General features: G+C 40.8%; 1 pseudogene; it reads right to left on the reverse strand.

Moving 5' to 3' along the window:
• Positions 1-18,921, reverse strand: LOC149402506 (uncharacterized; annotated as a pseudogene).
• Between the last annotated feature and the right edge of the window lie 2,788 nt (positions 18,922-21,709).

Raw genomic sequence — 21,709 nt, forward strand, 5'->3', positions numbered from 1 at the left:
TCATTTGCTCGAATTCTCGCTCTCATTTGCTTCTCTTGATGCCATCTCTGGCCTGAAGTGCTTTCTACGAGTTTCTTTCGTTCTCACAGGTTTCGAAACACTCTCGGGGACTCTCGGACGTCGCTCCCTCTGATTGAACGCCGAGACTAGTGCCCAGGCACGCTCCTAGTTGATGTGATCCCACGTGCAAAGGAACAAAGGCGCTTCATCGAGCCTATTCCTAATTCAAGAGTACAAGACTTCAACAAAGAGTTTCATGGTTTGAACAAAGCTGAATGGAAGAAATATAAAGCTAGAGCCAAAAACGACGTAAGAAGAAAACCCAACCACGAGGCCAAGGGCGGCGCAAATAAAGGAAAGCTTATTCACGTCATTTTAAGCAGTTTGAGCTATTTATGTGTTATTTTCGTAGTTAAAAATAATAGATGAAGTTAGAGTTTTTTTAAAAGTGTTTTTGGGCTTTAGTTATGCTTAATGAAGCCCATGTGTGGTAGGTATTAAGTTAGGCTTTTAATTTTAATGTTATCATGCCTAAATAATGTTTTGTAGGCCCATTTAAACTAGGGCAACAATGTACTCCGAATTTGCTTTGTATTTTCCTATTTAAAGGAGGTTTCAAACTGAATGAAAGACATCCAGATTTTTATAAAAAAATATGAGAGTCTTCTCTTGAGTTCTTATGAACTTTATACGAACCTCGGCCGACTAAGCTCCGAGACCCGATACCCCAATAGCACAGCGACGGATCGTCTACAATTTAGTAACGAAGGTGGATCGAATGACGCCACAAACGATTGTGAAAGACCGTCTGATGAGTCGGGTTTGAACGCCACAAGACTAGGCTTGATAAGTTCGATACAAGTTCATAAGAACTCAAGAGAAGACTCTCATATTTTTTTATAAAAATCTGGATGTCTTTCATTCAACTTGAAACCTCCTTTAAATAGGAAAATACAAAGCAAATTCGGAGTACATTGTTGCCCTAGTTTAAATGGGCCTACAAAACATTATTTAGGCCTGATAACATTAAAATTAAAAGCCTAACTTAATACCTACCACACATGGGCTTCATTAAGCATAACTAAAGCCCAAAAACACTTTTAAAAAAACTCTAACTTCATCTATTATTTTTAACTACGAAAATAACACATAAATAGCTCAAACTGCTTAAAATGACGTGAATAAGCTTTCCTTTATTTGCGCCGCCCTTGGCCTCGTGGTTGGGTTTTCTTCTTACGTCGTTTTTGGCTCTAGCTTTATATTTCTTCCATTCAGCTTTGTTCAAACCATGAAACTCTTTGTTGAAGTCTTGTACTCTTGAATTAGGAATAGGTTCGATGAAGCGCCTTTGTTCCTTTGCACGTTGGATCACATCACTAGTGTTGTCAATGGTGCCCACAAGAAGATTTGTAGTCTTTACCTTTGTACATTTGATGTAATATAGTCTCACGAAGACTCTTACTTGTAATCGCTTATTCATTAATAAAAAGTTGAAACGTTCATTCATTATTCCTTGTGTGAAGCTTTATGATAAAACCTTAGTCTTTAGTCCATAAACAAACCTAACAACACATGAAGAGACAAATGTAGATTTGCATGAACAAACTCTTCATGGTTTGCTTAAAACGATATATTCGCAATCTAAGGGTCAAAGGACTATTGACCTCAGTACGATTGTTAGGAGAATCTATAATGTCTGGTTATGGGACATTGAGAGCTGGAGACTCTATAGTTCTTCTAGGTATCTTCCGAAGGTACTGAATTGACCAGTGCACTTCTAGAGACAAACTAAGAACAAACAATTTAACCTCTTATGTCTCGAAGTCACTACGTATGAATTGCATCATGCTTACCTTAATCCTGAAATGAGACATGCCATTTCACAGCTTACGTATTCTCATTTGAGAAAGTCAGAGTTCAGACTCACTATGTGATTCTGAACAGGACCTATTGGTGAAGTACTTAGTTATGAAGATGTCATGAGTAACTTTGTGAAGTTCTCATAGATATGAAATTCATGTACAAGATTGCTGAAATGCAATGTATATCACCTCATGCTTTGTTCCTTAGAGTGTGAATAAATGAACTGGCCAGTGTCCAAAATTGAGTCCTGACTCTTTTGGATGAAACAATGTGACTTGTTAGCTCCTCGTCAATACATTGTTTATGACTTATTCACAAGCGACAAAGGAGTTGAGGAAATAACAGCTAGAAGGGTAAAATGGTAATTTTGTAAATCTCGACTAGCTGATGATATTCATGAAGGGTAAACATAGATAATATTCAGTGGATCCACTCATTACAATTAGGTTGAATTCTTGAGTAGAAAATAAATTCATTTGAACCGAGAGATTTTCAGTGTCAACTCTTTAGTGGAGTCAGTTGACATTAAGCTAAAATTGGAAAAAGGTTTGTTAATTTTTTAGTCCAAGTATTTAGCTCAAGCTTTGTTCATTTGGATCCATGAGATCACTGTTACAAATCATATCGAGTAGGAATAGTTAAACTAGAAGCTAAGTCAAAACAAGAACGAGACAAGTTTTACGAAAATTGTCTAAATGGTATTTTTATTTTTTTAGACATAGGACGAAATGAATGTCAATAAATTTTTTTGACATTGTCATATGATGACAAATGAAATCTAAAACACTCGGCCATGAAGAGTTTATTGGCCCTTTAAGATTAATTTCATTTCATGGAATTTTATTTGAAAATTCTTAATGGGTTTTTCTTATGTTGTCATGAACAAATGAAGAAAAATCTAGAAGCTCCTTCTAGAGGCCTTGCATGTCCAACCCAAGGAAAAGAAGGCTGAATTTCGGTCATGCCATAGTGTGAAAGAGAGTTTTTTTTGTGTATTAATGTATGTAGATACTTGCCAAAAGCAAAAGAGGAAACAAATTCCCTCTATGAGGGAAAGTATTTGGGGGGCCAAGTCAAGGTGAAGGGAAGCAAAAGAGGAAACAATCTTGCTTCTAGAAGGCATGTCACACGTCCAAATAGAGAATGGGAAATAAGGCAATATTTGATCATGAATATGTGATATTCCATAGAAGAGGAAACTACCTTGTTGAAGGTAATCCCTCCCCTATAAATAGAGGCTTCATTCTCATTGTTTATTCATTCCACATAAGTTAGAGATTGAGAGCTTCTCTCTCTAGACATTGTGGCCGCCCATCCTCTCTCTCTCTCTCTCTCTCTCTCTCTCTCTCTAAGTTCTTTGCATTTTTGTTTTGGCACCTAGGTCCACATTTGACCTAGTGTTTTAGCTCTTCGACTCTTAGACTTGTTCTTGAGTCGTCGTGTTTAAAAGTGCCCACTCACTAATTCCGTTTTTCTCGAGTGATTTTAGTGATAGAAACTTTCGTGGTTGCTCGAGTTTTCGAGAAAAGAAGAGAGACGTGCTGTCAGGGGAGACGAACGTTTTCAACCTTCCGAAGGCTCATCAATGTTCAAGCTTCTAAAAAGGTTAGTAAATTTTAATTCTCATAATAGTTTTTATTTACATGTACTTGCTCTTTGTCTAGGTTAGTAAGATCGTTTTACTCGTTTTAAAGAAAATTTTTAAATTTCGCCGCTTGCTTGAAGCGTTAAACTTTTTCTTAACCCTAGATCAATTCCAACACCTAGGGTTTTCCACTGAATATCCCCTACGCGTCTAGCACACTAGACGCGTCCGCGATTTCCGACAGAAAATTGCTTACGCATCGTACGCGCCCTGCGAAGTTCTGAGACGTTGCCGAGGACTCCTCCGCGCTCCGTCTCCTTCGTCGAGAACGCCCCCACAGGTTCTGCGCCTCACTCTGCGTTACATACGCCTTGAACTACGTTCTGACCTAATCCAACACACGGGTACGTACGCCTTCGTCGAGTACACCAAAAAGGCACGGTTAGTCATCCTCCTCACCTCTTCTCTCCTCTGAGAAGCGTGTTGATTGGAGAAAACCCAGCTTGAGACTTTCGAGTTCACACCTTTGGCTCGAGTGCGGCCACTTCGTTCGGCCTTGGGTCGAACCGCCCGAAGCTTTTAATTGTTGTTCATTTTCGTGCGAAAACATTTTGGCGCTAGAAGGAGGGGACTTCCCGACTTGCTCAGCCCGAAATCCCTTTTGTCCATCTTTTTCTCTTCTCTTGAAGACTCGACTTTCTAGGACTCGAGAAAAGATAAGTAGTCAGCCACCCGTACGTTCTGAGGGCGTGAACAACCCTGATAACGCTACTGGGACCAAAAAATATTTCTTGCGCTCACGAGCGCATGGTGACGAAGATTCGCTCCCTGAAGAGAGCTCGACCCGCTCACCATCTCCATCTCCAGATAGCAGGGACGACCGCATCATGGAGTTGGAGGAGAATATCCGCAAACTAAAGGCGAAGAACGCAAGGTACCACAGCCGATTAACTGCGAAGTGACCTACATATAACACGGTGATCCCCAATGGGGATCTTGAGAACCTCAACGAGGAAAGTCGTGACCGCGACCCTGATTACGAGGGTATTGGTGATTCAGAGGATATCGAGACTTCTCTCACGAAGGACGGGGGACTCCCCGCCGTGAATGAAGCCGGTCCTTCGAACCCCTTACCAGAGACAGGGGATATGCCTACTGCCTCCCAAGAGGGGAACTGTTGGAATTGATCTAGGGTTTAAGAAAAATTTTAACGCTTCGGTAAGAGGCGGAATTTTAAAAAATTTCTTTTGACAAGTAAAACGATTTTACTAACCTAGACAAAGAGCAAGCACATGTAAATAAAAACTATTATGAGCATAAATAATTTACTAACCTTTTAGAAGCTTGAACATTGATGAGCCTTCGGAAGGTTGAAAACGTTCATCTCCCCTCGCAGCATGTCTCTCTTCTTTCCTCGCCAACTCGAGCAACCACAAAAGTTTCTATCACAAGAATCACTCGAGAAAGAAAGGAATTAGTGTGTGGGCACTTTTAAACACGACGACTCAAGAACAAGTCTCAGATTCGAAGAGCTAAAACCACTAGGTCAAATGAGGACCTAGGTGCCAAAACAAAAACCGAAAATAACTAGAGAGAGAGAGAGAGAGGATCGGCCACAAGGTCTAGAGAGAGAAGCTCTCAATCTCTAACTTATGTGGAATGAATGAAATGAGAGGAATGAGGTGGGGTATTTATAGGAGGAGGATTACCTTCAAAAGGTAGTTTCCTCTTTTCTATACCCCTGCACGTCCAAATGAGCTTCTAGAAGCCTTTGGATTTGTTTCCACATTTGCTTTCTCTCCTAGTTGGCCGAAAATGCACTTTCCTTCTAGAGGAAATTTGTTTCCTCTTTTTCTTTTGGCAAGTATCTTCATACTGTTGTCAATGGTGCCCACACGAACAGTTGTAATCCTTATATTGTACATTTGATGTAATAAAGTCTCATGAAGACTCTTGCTTGTAATTGCTTATTCATTAATAAAAAGTTGAAACGTTCATTCATTCCTCCTTGTCTGTTTGAAGCTTTATGATAAAACATTAGTCTTTAGTCCATAAACAAACTAAACAACTTACGAAGAGACAAATGTAGATTTGCATGAACAAACTCCTTGTAGTTTGCTTAAAACGATATATTCGCAATCTAAGGGTCAAAGGACTATTGACCTCAGTACGATTGTTAGGAGAATCTATGATGTCTGGTTATAGGGCATTGAGAGTTGGAGACTCTATAGTTCTTCTAGGTATCTTCCGAAGGTACTGAATTGACCAGTGCACTTCTAGAGACAAGATAAGAACAAACCATTTAACCTCTTATGTCTCGAAGTCACTACGTATGAATTGCATCGTGTTTACCTTAATCCTAAAATGAGACATGCCATTTCACACCTTACGTATTCTTATTTGAGAAAGTCAGAGTTCGGACTCACTATGTGATTCCGAACAAGGCCTATTGGTGAAGTACTAAGTTGTGAGAATGTCATGAGTAACTTTGTGAAGTTCTTATAGATATGGAATTCATGTACAAGATTGCTTAAATGCAATGTATATTACCTCATTTTTTGTTCCTTGGAGTGTGAATAAATGAACTGGCCAGTGTCCAAATTGAGTCCTGACTCTTTTGGATGAAACAATGTGACTTGTTAGCTCCTCGTCAATACATTGTTTCTAACTTATTCACAACCGACAAAGGAGTTGAGGAAATAACAGCTAGAAGGGTAAAATGGTAATTTTGTAAATCCCGACTAGCTGATGATATTCATGAAGGGTAAACATAGATAATATTCAGTGGATCCACTCATTACAATTAGGTTGAATTCTTGAGTAGAAAATAAATTCATTTGAACCGAGAGATTTTCAGTGTCAACTCTTTAGTGGAGTCAGTTGACATTAAGCTAAACTTGGAAAAATGTTTGTGAATTTTTGAGTCCAAGTATTTAGCTCAAGCTTTGTTCATTTGGATCCATGAGATCACTGTTACAAATCATATCGAGTAGGAATAGTTAAACTGGAAGCTAAGTCAAAACAAGAATGAAAATTGTCAAAAGGGTATTTTTGTCTTTGAGATATAGCATGAAATGAATGTCAATAAATTTTTTGACAAGGTCATTTGATGACTTAATGTCACCCGGCCAAATTTGATGACATAAGAATTTCATTGAAAATTCTCAATGGGCCTTTCTCATGTTGTCATGAACAAATGAAGAAGCTTCTAGAAGCTCCTTCTAGAGTGATGTTGGGCGCCTACTACCCAAGAGAAATGAGAGAATATTTTGTGCATAAATTTATCAAGATACGTACTTGCCAAAAGAAAAAGAGGAAACAAATTTCCTCAAAGAGGCATGAGGGAAATCGGCCAAGAGAGTCAAAGGCAAGGCAAGGAACATAAAAGGAAACAAATCCAAGCCTTCTAGAAGGCTGCCTTGGCCGTGTGACTTAAGTGGGAAGGAGGCAATATTTTCTCATGAATATGTGATATTCTATAGAAGAGGAAACTACCTTATTGAAGGTGAGACCTCTCCTATAAATAGGGGCGTCATTCCACACATTTCAATCATCAAAGTTTAAGAGATTTGAGAGACTCTCTCACTAGAATTTGGCCGATCCTCTCTCTCTCTCTAGTTAATTTTCGGTTTTTATTTTGGCACCTAGGTCCTCATTTGAGCAAGTGTTTAGCTCTGCGACTTCAAGACTCGTTCTTAAGTCGTAGTGTTTAAAAGTGCCCACACACTAATTCCTTTTCTCTCGAGTGATTAAGTGATAGAAACATTCGTGGTTGCTCGAGTTGCCGAGGAAGGGAGAGAGACGTGCTGCGAGGGGAGACGAACGTTGCAACCTTTTTCCAAAAGCTTCTCAACGTTCAAGCGTCTATAAAGGTTAGTAAACTTCTCTCCTCATAATAGTTTTATTTATATGTACTTGCTCTTTGTCTAGGTTAGTAAAAACGTTTTACTTGTAAAAGAAAATTTTTAAAATTCCTCCGCTTAACGAAGCGTTAAACTTTTTTCTTAAACCCTAGATCAATTCCAACAAATGGTATCAGAGCTATGGTCAAAGATATGCATGTACATGTATTTAAAATTACGAGCTTGAAAATCGTTTTCGAAAGTTTACTAATTTTGTGACAATTTAGAATTGTTATCTTAGATTTTTTTAAATTTATTGCTCTTGCCTTTAAATTAAAAATCATGTTGATTTTCTATGAATTTGGGATGTTATTAAAACACATTAGAATCAGTTCTAAAAGTTTTTAATTTTTTATATTGAAAAACGTGATTTAAAGGTTTGAGAAAATTTCGAGTAATTTTGTGACTAGTTATATTGTCTTACTAGTTTCTTTTATTTACTTGAATCGTTTTATGCATGTTATTATTTCTTTTATACCATGTTATTACCATGATAATAAAACACAAATAAAAGCTTTAACAACATCCTAAAACGTTCCGTTACACTCGATTCTTTTTCGCACCTAAAAAGGACCAAGCTTTAATTATTTATTTTTCTTCGAGCTGGAGTAAAACCCGCAGTAAAAGTGGCATAATTCCCTGCTCAGAAATTGAAATTTAATGATTCTTGAATCAAATTAAAGCTCTGTCTGTCGTCTGTCCAATGCCACCAGTTTTGGGTCAAAAGGACATTGGAGCCGCCAGTTATGGCGATTTTACTCCAAGTACGCGGCTGTGCTGAAACTCCAGTTTTTTAGAAATCCGGATTTTCAAACCCCCACTACCATGAGTTATAGAATTCTAATGAGAAAATTTTCTTGAGAAAAATTATTTTCATAGGATTATAAACATGATGCGTAAGATTAAAATGTTTTGATTTTTGAAAGTTTAATTGAAATTGATTTTTTACAAAACTAGTTTGAATTTTGAAAAACCGTTTTCATTTTCAAACTTGAAAATATTTTGTCATCCAAATCAAATAAGTTTTCAAAACTATATCTATATCACATATGTTCAAAATCTATATGCTCTTGAAAATTTGAGTGGGAGGTCTCCTTGTGGACAAGCCGAAAAATAAAAAAGATGTGTAATCTCAAACTTTCAAGTGTTCGAGTGAGTTGAAGTTCACACTTCCCTCATGCACTTTCCCGAAATAGAAAATAGTAAAAGATCCGAGTATGTCCCTTTGTGCCTTTATGTACTAGCACTGCTCTGACATGAAAATCTAGGATTCTTTTCTAGTTGTCCACTCTATCGCTCTATAACTAGGAAAACCGTTTCCGAACTTATAAGAGTCGATGTACCAACTCCAAAAACTAAGTGGGAGGGTTATATCTGTTGTTTGTAACCCACGATCCCCAACACTAATGAAAAGTGCAATTGTCACTAGACTAAGAGTCACCCTTGTGGCCCTCTCTTAAATGAGAGTACTCAAGGGCGCTTTGCACTGATCATTGCTCAATGAGCTAAATCCGAGAGTGGGACAATGAGACAAGACCTCCCCTCGGCGGATTGTTTTTCAAAGTCAATCTTTTGGACTAAGTGGTTGGTTACACACTTAGACTCAATCCCTAGTAATCCTCCCTCGAGGCCCTGCGAAAGGATGTAAGTGATCAAACCAATTTAAAAGGTGGCTGGTCAAAATTGGTGTATTGACATCTTGACTAAGCATTAATGATGTGTCATTTACTTATAAATGGAGATTTTTTGCAGCCTTCCCTCAAAGGAGTAAATTATCGTTTGGTTTATAACACCTTTGGATTTTATCAAGTCTTAAATAAAACTTAAATCCTAAACCAAAGACTAATCATAAACTTGTTTCAACTTTTATAGGCAAAATGTCTCTCAACCCTCTCTCAACCATTCTTTCCTCAAATAAACTCGACGGCGACAATTACGTCTATTTGAAACATAACCTCGACATTGTCCTTACCATTAACAAGCACAAATGGGTACTCACCACCCCGCGTCCTCCTTTGACGAATGATGATTCAACTCAAGAGGACAAAGATGCCTTGGCGGCCTGGTTTTGCTCCGATGAGATTGTGTGGTGCTATATCTTAGCATCAATGAACAATATGTTGCAACAACAACATCGTGACATCGAGACTGCCGCAGACATGCTCAACAATCTCCATGAGATGTTTGGAGGGCAAAGACGTCAAGCAAGGCAACAAGCAGTCCGTCAGTTTATGAACTGTCATATGAAGGCTAGGACTCCTGTTTAAGACTTTATGATACTGATCATTAGTTTTCTGAGTAAAATGGAAATCCTAGGATCTGAGATTCATGGGAAGAATGTCATAGATATGATCTTAGAAACTCTCCCCGCATCTATTGATACCTCCAAGATGAACTACTCCATAAACAAGCTAGAGTACACTGTTACCAAGCTTATGAAGGAACTTCACACTGCTGTAGGTCTCACCAAGAGAAAGAGGAATCAAGGAGAGGCACATGCTACTGAGCAAAAAGCCTCCGCCTCTGGAACTAAGAAGAGACCTCACAAGGCCGATAAAAAGAACTGTCCTGCCTATCTCAAAGCAAAGGAACATAGCATTGTACTAGTTACCGAAGCATGCTTAGTAGCTGATAATGTATCAACGTGGATTCTTGACTCCGCTGCTACTAACCATGTTTGTTGTTCCTTGAATGGTTTCAAGAAAACCAAAATCTTAGAGGAAGGCGAGTTCTGTTTCAAATGGAGTGATGGGAGCCTAGTGTCTGCGAAGGCTGTGGGATCCGTGACGCTGTCTTTTGAAGACCGCACTTTAAACTTGAATAATGTTTACTTTGTTCCTACCTTTGGGAATAACTTAGTATCCGTTGCTCGTCTTCTTGAGCAAGATTATTGTTTAAAGTTTATTAAGAATGGAATTCGTATTTCGTTTCCTGATAATTCTTTTGTCACTGATGCATGTATGAAGAATGCTCTTTTCTACATCTATCCCACTCAACCTTCCCTTTTAGACACCAAAATAGATAATGATCTAATTAGGGAACCAAAGAGGATCAAACTTTCTGAATCCTCCGATCTAACAAAATCAACATATCTATGTCACTTAAGACTTGGTCACATCAGTCTATATAGGATTAAGAGACTTGTGAGGGACGGTCCACTCCAAGCGTCTGCAATAGGTTCACTACCTACTTGTGAATCCTGCATAGAAGGAAAAATGACTAAGCGGCCTTTCTCCGATAAGGGTCGAAGAGCCACTGAGTTGCTGGAACTAATACATTCTGATGTATGTGGTCCGCTCAGCCAACAGGCACGTGGGGGATACGAATACTTCGTTACCTTCACCGATGATTACTCGCGATATGGTTTTGTCTATTTGCTCAAACACAAATCCGAGACGTTTAACGTATTTAAGGTCTTTAGTGGAAAAGCAAACTGGCAAAGTGATCAAAAACACTTCGATCTAATCGAGGTGGTGAGTATATGTCTGGAGAGTTCGATGACTTTCTTAAAGAAGAAGGTATCGCTTCTCAGCTTACCGCACCTGGCACACCTCAACAAAACGGAGTGTCAGAGAGAAGAAACCGAACTCTTATGGAGATGGTTAGATGAATGATGAGTTGCTCATCACTCCCTCTTTCCTTTAGGGGATATACCCTCGAAACAGCCGCTTATATTTTGAACCAAGTTCCGTCCAAAACGGTTCTTGTTACTCCTTATGAACGATAGACTGGCCGTAAAGTAAATCTGGGTCACATCCGAATTTGGGGTTGCCCTGCACACGTGCTAAGGCAAAAGACTAGCAAGTTGGCTAGTAGGTCAGAATTGTGCTTGTTTGTGGGATATCCAAAGGAAACCAAGGGTTTCATCTTCTATAGTCCCGAGGACGATAAGACTTTCGTTAGCACGAATAGTCGTTTCCTTGAGGAGGACTTTATGAAGGATGCAAAACCTAGAAGCAAAATTGTGCTTGAAGAAAAGTTGGGTGAGGAAGCTTCTACCTCATCTGTAAGAACTGTTCTTACCCCAACTGAAACACAACCTAACTCTTCAGAATCTCGTCAAGTAGTACTTCGATGTAGTGGGAGGGCTACTCAAAAGCCTGACAGGTACATGTCTTATGGAGACTCTCTCGTAGCCGTCTTTGACATGGATGATCCTGTTTCCTATAGCCAAGCGATGGCTTGTTCTGAATCAAACCTTTGGCTTGACGCCATGAAAGTTGAAATGCACTCGATGTATGTCAACAAAGCCTTGAAACTTGTAGACCTTCATGTAGGGATTAAACCCGTAGGGTGTAAGTGGATATACAAGAAGAAAAGGGGTCCTGATGGGAATGTCGAGACGTTTAAAGCACGACTTGTGGCAAAGGGTTATACCCAACAAGAAGGGATTGACTATGAAGAAACCTTCTCGCCAGTCGCGATTGATGCGGGCCGAATTCTGCGTCCAAATCTGTCGGTCCAACTTCAGAGGGCCGTATCTTTTGACTCGGTTATCATATTTACGCGCACATCATATCAAATCGAAGAGAAAGACGAGATCTTTAATATGTCATTGCCAATTTGTTAAAAATCGAATCCCAGACCCAGTTTATTCTTCTTCAAAATATCTCGGTCAATTTAATGTTTTAGCAATTTAATTGTGTGACTTTTGGGTTTGTTTGTCCTTTGGTTTTCTTGTCTTTTGGTATACTTGTAACCATCATTTGAAGTTGTATTTATAGGCAGCTCAATCTGAATGAAGATTATGAATCAACATTTCTGAAAACACTTTTGCGAGAAAATACTCTCTAATTTCTTAGGTTCTAAATCGTTGAACTTATCAAGGCAAATAACTTTGTGGCGTTCTTCGAGTTTTAGTGATGTGATCCCATGTGCGAAGGAACAAAGGCGCTTCATCGAGCCTATTTGTACTCTTGAATTAGGAATAGGCTCGATGAAGCGCCTTTGTTCCTTCGCACATGGGATCACATCATCTAGACTTATCAATAGTTTCATTCCATAGACTATTGTGGCGTCTTTCATTCCCCCCTCAATCTTATCAATAGTTCAAATTACAAACTATTGGGGCGATTATCACTCCACCCAAAACACCAAACCGACCCTTCCTTTTAACCTATCCAAAAACCACCAAAAATTCCCTACAAAAACAAAACCGCAAACGTTCATCCAAATTAAAGCAAAGACTTATTGAGGCAACCCACGTAATTTCGCAACGATTTGAGCTTCGTTCATCGCAAAGGCAGCGAGGTTCTCATCAGCGATGCTTAAATCCATCCGCATACTCCTATCCATAGCTGCAGCTCTTGACTATGAGATCTGGCAAATGGATGTCAAGACAGCCTTCCTGAATGGCAATCTTGACGAGCGCATTTACATGGCTCAACCAGACGTTTCGTGGAAGAAGGTCAAGAGACCAAGGTTTGTGAGTTGCTTAAGTATATTTATGGATTAAAGTAAGCATCTAGGTCATGGAATATTAGATTCGATGAAACTATAAAGAGCTTCGGCTTTGAACAGTCAATAGATGAGCCTTGTGTTTACAAGTTAATACACGAAGGCAGAGTTGTGTTTCTAGTACTATATGTCGATGATATACTACTCCTTGGTAATGACGTGGGTAAGTTATCTGAGGTTAAGGTCTGGCTGGCAAAGCAATTCGATACGAAGGATCTAGGAGAAGCCGCGTACATTCTGGGGATCCAAATCTTTCGAGATAGGAAAAACCGGACACTGTCGCTCTCTCAAGCATCTTATATTGATAAGGTAATGGATCGCTTCTCGATGCAAGACTCCAAGAAGGGCCAAACACCCTTTAGGCATGGAGTCTCACTCTCTAAGGACCAGTCTCCCAAGACTGCACAAGAGATTGAAGATATGAGGAAGATTCCTTACGCCTCTACAGTAGGAAGCCTCATGTATGCTATGCTTTGCACTAGAGCTGACATCTGTTTCGCCGTTGGCGTAGTTAGCCGTTTCCAATCCAACCCTGGACCCGAGCACTGGATGAAGCGCCTTTGTTCCTTCGCACATGGGATCACATCACTAGAACTCGAAGAACGCCAATGGAAGCAGAATATGTGGCTGCTTGTGAAGCAATCTTGCATTCCTGACTCCACAATGGAAGCAGAATATGTGGCTGCTTGTGAAGCATCCAAAGAGGCTGTATGGCTTAGAAAATTCCTTAAGTATTTAGAATTTGTTCCAAACGTCGACGAGCCCATGACACTTTATTGTGATAATAGTGGGGCTGTCGCTAACTCAAAAGAACCTCGAAGCCATAAGCGCTCTAAGCATATTGAGAGGAAATACCATTTGATTCGAGAGATCGTGCAGCGCGGAGACGTGAAAGTGAAGAATATCTCAACGGTGGACAACCTAGACGATCCATTCACAAAGGCCCTAGCGAACAAGGTCTTCGACCAACATCGAGAGGGATTAGTGATACGAACCTCGGCCGACTAAGCTCCGAGACCCGATACCCCAATAGCACAGCGACGGATCGTCTACGTTTTAGGAACGAAGGTGGATCGAATGACGCCACGGACGGATGCGAATGGCCGTCTGATGAGTCGGGCTCGAACTCCTACACGCACCGCTTTGTAAGAGACTCGAATAGTTCTAAACGAACCAAAGAGAGAATGAAAATCCTCACAGAATAGTGTTTAACTCGAAATCAGAATTGTGTGTCTTCCATTCAGCCTAAACGCTTAATTTATAGAGTTTACAAAGGTCAAATTCGCAGCTCCATGGGCCCCATAACCTAATAAGCCCATTTAGCCTTATTTAAGTACTAATAAGCATAAAACAAAGGACCAGCCCAATACAAACCATTATGGGCGTTTTAAATAACATGTCTTGGCCCAAATAACATAACCTGAAAATAGAAAAATAGGAATAGTCTGACTAATTCAATTCAGCCCAAATAACGTTCTTCATTGTTGTTTCTTGGCTTCCTTGAATCCTCTCCTTTGCGATCTTGTCACCTTCTTCATCTTGGAGCTTGATGATCAGATTGTTAAGCTCCTCCTTGAATCTCCTCGCTCGAGCTCTCGTCACGGGTCCTTCCGGCACTTGGTATTTTGCTTGCGGCTCCTTTTGGGGCATGTCCTCATCATTCCCCTCGTCTTGAAACGGATTTGCCCTCAAATCATGATCTGCATCAAAAGGAGATAAGTCAGTCACATTGAATGTAGCACTAACATTATACTCACCTGGAAGATCCAATTTGTAAGCATTATCGTTGATCCTGCGAATAACTTGGAATGGTCCATCGCCACGCGGCTGTAGTTTGGACTTGCGTTGCTCCGGAAAACGCTCCTTCCGTAGATGTAACCAGACCCAATCACCAGGTTCGAAAATCACTCTCTTGCGGCCCTTGTTGGCTTGCTGCGCATACTGCTCTGTTCTTCGCTCAATGTTGAGTCGTGCCCTCTCGTGAAGCTGCTTAACAAGCTTTGCTTTCTATTCACCATCTAAATCCACATGCTCAGACATAGGAATAGGAGATAAATCCAATGGCGTTAGTGGGTTAAAACCATAGACAATCTCAAAGGGTGAGAACTTAGTAGATGAATGAATAGCGCGGTTATAAGCAAACTCAACATGTGGTAAACAATCTTCCCAAGTTTTGATATTCTTCTTAATTATTGCCCTCAACAAAGTCGACAAGGTCCTATTAACTACTTCGGTCTGACCATCAGTTTGGGGGTGACAAGTAGTCGAAAACAACAACCTAGTACCCAACTTAGCCCATAAGGTCTTCCAAAAGTAACTTAAGAACTTGGTATCCCTATCCGAGACAATCGTCCTAGGCATGCCATGCAACCTAACAATCTCTCGAAAGAACAGATCAGCAACATTAGAAGCATCATCGGTTTTGTGACATGGGATAAAATGTGCCATTTTTAAAAACCTATCAACCACTACAAAAATAGAATCACGACCTCGCTTAGTCCTAGGCAAGCCTAACACAAAATCCATAGATATATCTACCCAAGGTGAGCTAGGAATAGGCAAAGGTGTATACATACCGTGTGATTGAACTTTCGACTTAGCTTTCCTACATGTGATACAATTACCACAGATCCTCTCAACATCACGCTTCATGCGAGGCCAATAAAAGTGCTCTTGGATCACTCCTAGAGTTTTTGCTATCCCAAAATGTCCCATAAGGCCCCCACCATGAGCTTCCCTAACTAACAACTCCCGAAGAGAACAACTAGGCACACAAAGTCTACCAAGCCTGAACAAAAATCCATCATGCCTAAAGTAATCTCCCGACGCCATCTTCTCACACTTCGTAAATATCTCACTAAACTCTCGGTCTTTTGGATACAACTCTTTGATATGTTCAAAACCAAGCAGTTTAGCATCTAAAGTGGAAAGTAAAACATACCTTCGAGAAAGGGCATCGGCTACCACATTCTCCTTACCTTGTTTGTACTTGATGACATATGGAAACGGCTCGATGAACTCCATCCATTGCGCATGCCGTTTGTTGAGCTTTTGTTGTCCCTTCAAGTACTTGAGTGATTCATGGTCGGTGTGGACAACGAACTCTCTTGGCAAAAGGTAGTGCTGCCAAGTCTCTAAAGCTCGAATCAATGCGTACATCTCCTTGTCGTAAGTGGGGTAGTTAAGGGTGGCCCCACTCAATTTTTCGCTAAAATACGCAATCGGCCGTCGATCTTGCATGAGAACTGCTCCGATTCCCACGCCGGACGCATCACACTCAACCTCGAACGGTTTATCGAAGTTAGGTAATGCGAGACAAGGAGGGTTGACTAATTTCCCTTTGATTTCGGTGAACGCCTCCTCTTGTGCTTGCCCCCATGCGAACGCCACATTTTTCTTCATCACCTCCATGAGCGGGGCAGCGATCGTGCTAAAATCTCTGACAAAGCGCCTATAAAAGCTCGCTAAGCCATGAAAACTTCGTACTTGTGCTGCATTTGTCGGTGTCGGCCACTCCTGAATAGCTTTCACCTTTTCCTCATCTACCTGCACTCCTTTAGAACTTACAACAAAACCCAAGAAAACAACGTGATCGGTGCAAAAGGTGCACTTGTCAAGGTTAGCAAATAATTGTTCACATTTGAGTACAATAAAAACCTCACGCAAGTGTAAGACATGATCATCCAAGGTCTTGCTATAAATCAAAATATCATCAAAGTATACCACCACAAATTTACCAATGAACGAACGCAAAACATGATTCATAAGTCGCATAAATGTGCTAGGTGCATTAGTCAAACCAAAAGGCATCACTAACCATTCATACAACCCAAGTTTAGTTTTAAAAGCGGTTTTCCATTCATCCCCCTCTTTCATTCTAATTTGGTGGTACCCACTCTTTAAATCAATTTTAGAGAAAACACACGCACCATGTAATTCGTCTAGCATATCATCCAATCTAGGAATGGGAAATCAATACCTGACCGTGATGTTGTTGATGGCTCGGCAATCCACGCACATCCTCTGGGACCCATCCTTCTTTGGAACTAGTAGAACCGGTACGGCGCACGGGCTCATGCTCTCTCTAATGTACCCCTTTGACAAAAGCTCCTCAACTTATCGTTGCAACTCCTTCGTTTCCTCAGGGTTGGTTCGGTAGGCCGGTCTGTTTGGAAGCGAGGCTCCGGGTACAAGGTCAATCTGGTGCTCAATCCCTCGAATCGGTGGTAGTCCTGTAGGCATGTCTCGAATAACAACGTCTTTAAACTCCTGCAAAAGAGAAACAATGGCAGTAGGTAGGACCTCGCCATGTTAGTTAGTGAATAAGGCAGCCTCCTTGTACATAAGTAAAATCATCGGCTGTTTGGCAAAGAAGGCTTTCCTCACATCACCCTTTTCCTGCAAAGAAGTTGTTTTGTTTTCTCTCACCGATTTTGTTTTTCATGACCCCATCTTTTCTTTCACTCCCCACTTCTCTCTCGGGTTCCCTTTGTTCTTTTCCCTTCTCTAGTGCCCTAAACCTTTCCCTCTCTTGTTGCATCTTCAGTTGATCTTCATGAACTTGCTTTAGAGTAAGGGGTGCGAGGGTGACGGTACGATTCTTGTGCCTGAGGGAGTACTTGTTGGTGTAGCCGTCATGAGTCACCCTCCGATCGAATTGCCACGGCCGCCCCAAAAGTATATGCCCCGCGTCCATTGGTGCCACGTCACAGAGCACCGAGTCCTCATAGCTGCCAATCCGAAAACTGATAAGGACTTGTTTGTAGACACGTACCTCTTCACCATCATTAAACCACTGAAGCTTGTAAGGACGAGGGTGGTTTGTCGTGGGAAGTCCAAGCTTCTTCACTACAGCAACGCTGGCTATGTTCGTACAACTCCCTCCATCGACGATAACACTGAACACCTTCTCACCAATATGGCACCTGGTGTGAAAGATGTTTTCACGCTGCTCCTCATCTTCTCGTACAACCTGTGCGTTCATAGTTCGTCGAGAGACCAACACGAGCTCTGCTGGTGCCTCAATTTCCTCATCTGACTCTTCTCCGGTACACTCTTGATCTTCCTCTTCATCGTCGGTAACCATCTCTCCGGTCAGAAGAATCGTCATGCTCCTCTTATTCGGGCATTGATTTGCGAAGTGACCAACTCCCTGGCACTTGAAGCACTTGATATCACGATTTCGCTGAAATGACGTCTCCGGTTTCTTTTGAGCACTGGGACCAGAGCTAGATGTGGTTGGGGCTGCGGAAGTGCTTGGCTTGGCTACGTCTCCTTGTGGTTTGAAACTGCTCTTCTCGTCCCGGTTGAAGGTCTTCTTCCATGCAGGTTGTTCTGAAAATCGGTTTCCCCGCAAGCTACCCCTCGTCTTGAGGTGCTTCTCAATCTTGACGGCCAGGTGAACCAAATCCTCCATCTCGACATAATGCTGCATCTCCACTTTGTCCGCTATGTCAGGGTTCAGCCCGTTGATAAATCTGGCCATGGTAGACTCGCGATCTTCCTCTATGTTTGCTCGGATCATGGCAACCTCCATGTCCCAGTAGTACTCCTCAACACTGCGAGTGCCTTGCCGTAGGCGCTGAAGCTTCTGATAGAGCTCTCGGTAATAGTGGCGAGGCACGAATCTCTTCCTCATGATGGCCTTCATCTCATCCCAAGTCTCTATCGGCTCCTCTCCATCCCGTTGCCTACTCGTCACCAGCTGATCCCACCAAACAATAGCATAATCAGTGAATTCAGCAGCAGCAAGTATTACCTTCTTGCGTTCGGTGTAGTTGTAGCAATTGAACACAAACTGGGCTTTCGTCTCCCATTCAAAGTAGGCGTCCGGGTCACTTTTCCCTTGGAATGTTGGAATCTTCTGCTTGATGCCACCAATTCCTCCGTCTTCTCTGTCCCTTCCTCCTTGTCTTCTTTCGAACATTCTCTCGTTTCGTCCTCCTCTTCAAAATCATTCTCCATCTCATCTTCTGTCTCCTCCCTAGGCTGTCTTCGTCTTCCTCTGTTGGGAGCTTGTTGGCCTTCCTCCACTCTCTCAACACGTTCTCGTAGTGGCTCCAACTCTTCCCTCATCATCCTCCGCATCTCTCCTATCATGGCTTGCATCATCAGCCTCCGGTCTGGAATCCCTTCATTTTCGTCGCCGTTGTTGGACTTGGTTGCTGCAAGATATTGTTAGTAACAAAAGAGAAACCTCACAAAAAAAATCACTCCCTCACGTGTTTACACTCAAAGTATCACTCTGCACTCGTGTTTGATAATGGCGATAGTTATTCTCTCTGGCTTTTACCACTCACTCAAACTCTCTATAGGCTCGTACCGAACTACTCAGAGACCAGGAAGGATCAGAAAGGAATTCGAAAACGATACACCAAAACGACACAAACGACACCCAAACGACACGAACAAGAAAGACAACACCACAGAAAGTTATGATCAGGGTCTTAAATAAGTCCCAAAAAACAATTCTCCCAAGGTGCGACAATCAGCCCAAGATGTTGACAAATAGCCGGAAAAAAAATTCGATAGGATGTAGGGTACCTTAAAATGCTCCAAAACACATAAGGACTCTATCAGCAAAATAAAATTTCTTGAGGTCAAATTTTCTTCTTTTTTTTTCGGATCCTCTTTCTTTTTTCTTTTTTTTTCTTCTTTTTTTTTTTTTTTTATATATCCGGGAGGTAATGCTAATTCGGAATTAAATGGGAAATGATTCTGGAAATAAAGGAATCTAAAAGAAATCCTGAATTAAATGAAACTGAAATGTCGAAATTGATTGTGACACACAAAACAAAAAATGCAAGACAAAGGATTCGGGAAATAAAAGCAAATAAATGAAAACCGATTTTAGGAAACTAGGAATCAATGAGATTTCCGAAACTAAATGATAAAATCCGGAAACTGATTAAAATGGACTTCCTAAAACAGACTGCGATAATTAGAATTGATTACCACTGGATTAAAATTGAACTCCATGGATTCTCTTTTTTTTTTTTTTTTTTTTGTTCGGATCTTTTCTCTCTTTTTTTTTTTGACGCTCAAGAACACAGACCAAGCACGAAAAGAACACAGACCTAATACGAAGATAACAAACACAGACTCAACACAACAAATACGTACGTACGGAATGAACACAACACCAACGGAGAAAAGAAAACAAAGAAAACGAAACAAAGGATAAGCAGACCTAAAAGTAGAGACTAGCTCTGATACCACTTGATACGAACCTCGGCGACTAAGCTCCGAGACCCGATACCCCAATAGCACAGCGACGGATCGTCTACAATTTAGGAACGAAGGTGGATCGAATGACGCCACGGACGGATGCGAATGGCCGTCTGATGACTCGGTCTCGAACTCCTACACGCACTGCTTTGTAAGAGACTCGAATAGTTCTAAACGAACCAAAGAGAGAATGAAAATCCTCACAGAAAAGTGTTTAACTCGAAATCAGATTGTGTGTCTTCCATTCAGCCTAAAGGCTTAATTTATAGAGTTTACAAAGGCAAATTCGCAGCTCCATGGGCCCCATAACCTAATAAGCCCATTTAGCCTTATTTAAGCACTAATAAACATAAAAACAAAGGACCAGCCCAATACAAACATATATGGGCTTTTTAAATAACATGTCTTGGCCCAAATAACATAAACTGAAAAATAGAAAAATAGGAATAGTCCGACTAATTCAATTCAGCCCAAATAACGTTCTTCATTGATGTTTCTTGGCTTCCTTGAATCCTCTCCTTTGCGTGCTTGTCCCCTTCTTCATCTTGGAGCTTAATGATCAGATTGTTAAGCTCCTCCTTGAATCTCCTCCCTCGAGCTCTCGTCACGGGTCCTTACGGCACTTGGTATTTTGCTTGCGGCTCCTTTTGGGGCATGTCCTCATCAATTAGGCATGAAGGACTACACACATCTTCTTTGAGTCAAGTGGGAGTTTGTTGTCAATGGTGCCCACAAGAAGAGTTGTAATCCTTATATTGTACATTTGATGTAATAAAGTCTCATAAATAATCTTGCTTGTAATTGGTTACTCATTAATAAAAAGTTGAAACGTTCATTCATTCCTCCTTGTCTGTTTGAAGCTTTATGATAAAATATTAGTCTTTAGTCCATAAACAAACTAAACAACTTACGAAGAGACAAATGTAGATTTGCATGAACAAACTCTTCGTAGTTTGCTTAAAACGATATATTCGCAATCTAAGGGTCAAAGGACTATTGACCTCACTACGATTGTTAGGAGAATCTATGATGTCTGGTTTTGGGGCATTGAGAGTTGGAGACTCTATAGTTCTTCTAGGTATCTTCCGAAGGTACTGAATTGACCAGTGCAGTTCTAGAGACAAGATAAGAACAAACAATTTAACCTCTTATGTCTCGAAGTCACTACGTATTCTCATTTGAGAAAGTCAGAGTTCGGACTCACTATGTGATTCCAAACAAGGCCTATTGGTGAAGTACTTAGTTGTGAGAATGTATTGAGTAACTTTGTGAAGTTCTTATAGATATAGAATTCATGTACAAGATTGCTGAAATGCAATGTATATCACCTCATGTTTTGTTCCTTAGAGTGTGAATAAATGAACTGGCCAGTGTCCAAATTGAGTCCCGACTCTTTTGGATGAAACAATGTGACTTGTTAGCTCCTCGTCAATACATTGTTTCTAACTTATTCACAAGCGACAAAGGAGTTGAGGAAATAACAGCTAGAAGGGTAAAATGGTAATTTTGTAAATCCCGACTAGCTGATGATATTCATGAAGGGTAAACACTGATAATATTCTGTGGATCCACTCATTACAATTAGGTTGAATTCTTGAGTAGAAAATAAATTCATTTGAACCGAGAGATTTTCAGTGTTAACTCTTTAGTGGAGTCAGTTGACATTAAGTTAAAC

Source organism: Urtica dioica, chromosome 3 (assembly GCF_054948205.1).
Source record: "Urtica dioica subsp. dioica isolate 48M chromosome 3, U.dioica_male_clone48M_v1_H2, whole genome shotgun sequence".
In the NCBI taxonomy this organism is placed as follows: domain Eukaryota; kingdom Viridiplantae; phylum Streptophyta; class Magnoliopsida; order Rosales; family Urticaceae; genus Urtica; species Urtica dioica.